Source organism: Oxyura jamaicensis, chromosome 2 (genome assembly GCF_011077185.1).
Source record: "Oxyura jamaicensis isolate SHBP4307 breed ruddy duck chromosome 2, BPBGC_Ojam_1.0, whole genome shotgun sequence".
NCBI classification, from domain to species: Eukaryota; Metazoa; Chordata; class Aves; order Anseriformes; family Anatidae; genus Oxyura; species Oxyura jamaicensis.
In genome coordinates this window covers 52006755-52011439 of record NC_048894.1, presented here as the reverse complement: position 1 = coordinate 52011439, position 4685 = coordinate 52006755, and positions in this window count along the sequence as shown.

Below are 4685 nucleotides of genomic sequence, written 5' to 3'. Positions count from 1 at the left end.
CCACCTCTATAAACACCATAGCAGTAATTACACTGCCATCGGAGACTTAAACATACTTGACATCATAACATCTCTTCTAACAAGTACAGGCCATTTCACAAAGGCCTAGCCTGGCTTTCAAGAAGTGGGTCAGCTTGACACATCCCATGTGTTTCTGAAAGCCTGCAGTCTTTGAGCTTGCTCATCTATGGTAATGGGCACCCTACCAATGAACAGGCTGGAAACAAAACACTGTCTGGTTTGCGATGGGAACTTTACAATGTTTATCAGAAGCATGTAACTTGTAAATTTCCATCCGAAACATCATCTAGAGGACGTCCCGCTAAACCTCGCAACACAGCAGCTTCCAGACGTTGCAGTGGTGTGGCCCAACTGCCCCTTACCAGCTAAAAGTGCACTGGAAAGTGGCCAGCACCTCGCAGGAGTCCGGCTGCCGATGCACCGAGTGAGGGTGAGGGGGAAAGGAGCGCAGCATCAGCCCAGGGAGGCTAGACGATTAGCTCTTTTCTTCTTTTGTTTCATCATTTCCCATCCTTCAATCTCACTTCACCCCATTGCTTACCACCAAGGAACTTTTTAGTCCAGGTTGACCTGGCCTCTTTTACTGTAGAAATTTTGGCCAGTGTGATTGTTTTTTCATTCAGTCTTCAATGGCTTTTCTTACCTCTCAACATTTAAATGATGCCAACTTGCTTCCGCCCTTAGTAGAAATCCATGATGACTCAGAAAGGGATCTTGACCTGTTAGCTGAGAATCGCTTCTCTAATAGTGTAATAGTTTGATATCTATTTTCACAAAAAGAATAAATCAATGTGTCTCATCGTATTTTCTATTCTGCCCCCGCATAAATTTGTCTTGTGAATAAAACACATTATGTTCGGCTTGGAGGGCATTTCATTACTGTACCCATTTTGACATTTTCATTAGAATACGGAGCTTGTAGAGTAGCCCAGACAACAGAGACTATAAAATCTTCTATTTACGATCTATCCCAATGAACAGATTTTCTGTTGAAATTCATTCTATTACTGGACAGAAAAAAAAAAAAAAAGCACATGCACTAGAAAATGATCAAAAATAATTCTTCTTCATTGTCAAAACAGGATATGGTAAAGTGCTACAGATAGGTTTGGAAGAAAAGTATGAAGTAACTATGAGTAAACTTTAAAGTCATAAACAAAAAGCAAAGAAATCCAAAGAAATCTGATTACAGAGATTAAATTTGGTGCGATTTTGTACAAAGAGTAGGTCATACTTTTGTGAAACTTGGGGTCCCCAGAGCTCCCAGTGCCCTTGCAGATACCAGAAAGGTAAGAACAGGTTACAGAAAACAAGCCCGATCTTGCTGTGTATGTACACTGTTATCCAAGCACCAAAACTATACATATATAATTATATATATGAAATCACACAAGTGAGGCATTGGCAAACATGAGAGATTTCTAATCACTGTTGGTCTAAGATAGGCACAGGTATAGTTGACTCATATGGCAAAATTATTTCTATTAGCGGATTGCTCAGTTTTATAAAAACAGAAGCACCATGTTATGTGTGAGCAGCAATATAGTAATACTGCAAATTGCAACTTGATTACCATTTGATTCAACCAAGTTAATAGCTGATGATGGCCTATAATTCGTGTGATTCATTCTGGCAAGCCTTTCATTTGTCAGTTCATCAAGCCTATCCTATATATGAGCAATTAAATTAGCAGGAAAAAAATAGTCCAAATAGCAAAGGGCTCAGCAAAAAAATCCTCCAGGTGGTTTGAAAAGATCCAACCTTAACACTGTTGAAATACCATCGCCTACTTCTCAGTGGTTTTCTTTTCTCATTAGGACCAGCAATTTGGCACAGTAGGCACAAAAATAAATAACACACTGCTGATTTCCAAGTATCTTCTTGAAGAGGGGAAAATTAATTCCAAAACAGTTACAAGAAACTATGCACTGGAAAAACTCAACCAGGAGAAATACTAAACAAAGAACAGCAAACAGTTACCATCACTACAAGTGGGTGATCTTAGATGTCAGAGAGAAAGTGCCTGGAAATTTGGCTGGCTGGCAGCTGTAACAGGAGTACTAAATTCGTATGCAACCACGAGGATCAGTCCTACAAGGGGGACAAAGGACATACACAGAAATAGATTCCCAAGGAGAATCCTGCCTCTGTTCCTTGACGACAGCCAGAGCGCTATCAGCATCACTTGCACAGATGGCCCTAGCCCACTTATGCACTCTTAATGAAAATACAAAGAGTTGCTAGCACAGGATCCAAGAGTTAAATTAACCTCAGCGGCATCGCAGCCATGCAGTTGGCTCCGTTGTGAGGAGAGGATGTGGTTACACCATCAGGAGGGTTTCACTCTTACCAATGCTGTCTAGATGGTGTTGGTTGGGGGCTGCTCTCTCCTCTCCCCAAGTTCCACGTACACCAAGGAGAGCTGTCGGGATCACCGGTGATGCTGATGCCCATGCAGCATCTTTGCCTGGAGGACCAGGGCCCTGGAGTGATGGAGGAAACTGACCACCTACACTCATGTCCAGGACTCTTCCCCAGCATGGTGACACTCCGTTGACATGGCCAACAGGAGGCCAAACAAATACCCTCAATTGCTGGAATTCTTAGGTTGCATTTCCTGTGGTTGAAATGGTCACTGAAAGTAAACATAGATAACAAACAAACATACAGCAGAAAATCTCTGCATAAGAAATTAGGCCTAACTAGGCTACTCTGCAAAGCAAAATCATTTGTAGCCAATCCATCTATTGAAATTCTTTGAAAGTCCAAAACCAAAAACCAAACCAAAAAAAAAAAAAAAAAACACTTAACAACCCCAAAACAAAGACATTTTGGTGGACTAGTTTTAATGTGTTTCAAAAGGCCTTTGATTAAATCCCTAAGCCAGAGACAACTCAAGCAGCTAAGTAATCACTGGCAAGAAGAAAAGTGCTATCATGGCTCGGAAACTGGAGATGGAACACAAAGAGCAGAATTCAACAGCTAGTTTCTGCGATGGCAGAAGGTTAATGACAGCCTGCTTCAGGGCTCTGCAGAAAGTCTCATATGTTTGCTGTATTTACTTCTGATCTAGGAAGAGAATGGTATTGTGAGATAGCAAAATTTGCAGCTGTCATAATTATTTCAGTTAAGCAAGACAAGATGGGACTGTGATGATGAGGAAGCCCTAATGAAATAGAATGGATCACGTAATGGTGAATTAAGTTCAATATTGAAAATGCTAAATAATGCATATTAGAGAGGAACATGAGTACTGCTTCTAAATCTGACAATTTCTAATTTATTTACATCAACTGAAAAGCAGAAACCAGGCATTTATGTAAATATCTGTGTGCTCTCTCAAGTCCTTATGAAGCTGTAGTTGGAAAAGCTAATAAGCGAATAGAACATGGGAGGAATAAATAGCATACTGATTAATATCGAGTACTAAAATACCTCTACATAAAGGAATTTATTTTCTCCTCTGGAATAGTCTGCAGTATAACCTACCTCAGAAAAAAAAAAAAAAAAAAAAAAAAAAAGTAATGTTAACAAGTCTCTGCCAGGAGCACTTTGAGGGGTAATGGCTTTTACAAAGTGTAATGTTTTAATAGATTTGGATTATTTATCTTACCAAGGTGGTAAATGATACGCTAAAAGCAAACAGAGTAATAAATAATGTCCTGGCATGGAAACATGAGGAGCTGGGGGTCGGCATATTCTCACAGGTAACTAGTGATAGGACTAGTGGGAATGGCCTCAAGTTGCACCAGGGCAGGTTCAGGTTGGAAATTAGGGGACATTTCTTCTCAGAAAGAGCAGTCAGACACTGGGACAGGTTGCCCAGGGAGGTGGTGGAGTCACCATCCTTAGGGGTGTTGAAGGAAAGGTTGGATGCAGTGCTTAGGGACATGGTTTAGTGGGTGACATTGGTGGTAGGGGAATGGTTAGACTAGATGATCTTGGAGGTCTTTTCCAACCTTAATGATGCTATGATTGTACAAGGCACAGGAACTCGATGGTGGCAATCTCATAATGGGTGATGTGAAATATTTTTACACCAGCGTCAGGTGCGCTGTGACACCTGCCTCAGGAAGTACCTATGGCAAAAAACACTTTGAATTCAAAAAAGGGCTAGATGTTCATTTACAGTTACACTTATGAACGTAGGAAATACATCTCCAGATAGTTTATGCCAGCCAAACGGGGGGGGTACGTGTTGGGTTTTGTCCGGCTGTGGGTGCTGCAGGAGCTGCCTGGGGTGCCGGGACATTTTGGTGACCACGGCCGGGAAATGGAGCCGAGCGGGGGGCCCACCCCCTCCCCTCAGCGCCCCGCCGCCCCCCTCACGCCTCGGGGAGGAGGCAGAGGAGGAGGAGGAGAAGGAGAAGGAAGAGGAGGAGGAGGAGGAGAAGGAGGAGGAGCTGCGGGGCCGCGCACGGCGCCGAGGCGGGGCGAGGCGGTAGCCAGCCCCGGTGCGCGCCCTCCGCCCGCCTCGCTTCCGCCCGGCCCGGCCCGGCTCGGCTCGGCCCGGCCTTCACCACCCCCCCCGAGCCCCCCAAGCCCCTCCGGGAGCCGCGATGTCCGGCCAGCAGCAGCAGCAGCCCCAGCCCCAACCGCCGCCGCCGCCGCTCCCCGGGGCGGCCGCCACCGCCGCCGCCGCTCCCCCGCCGGGGCTCCCGGCC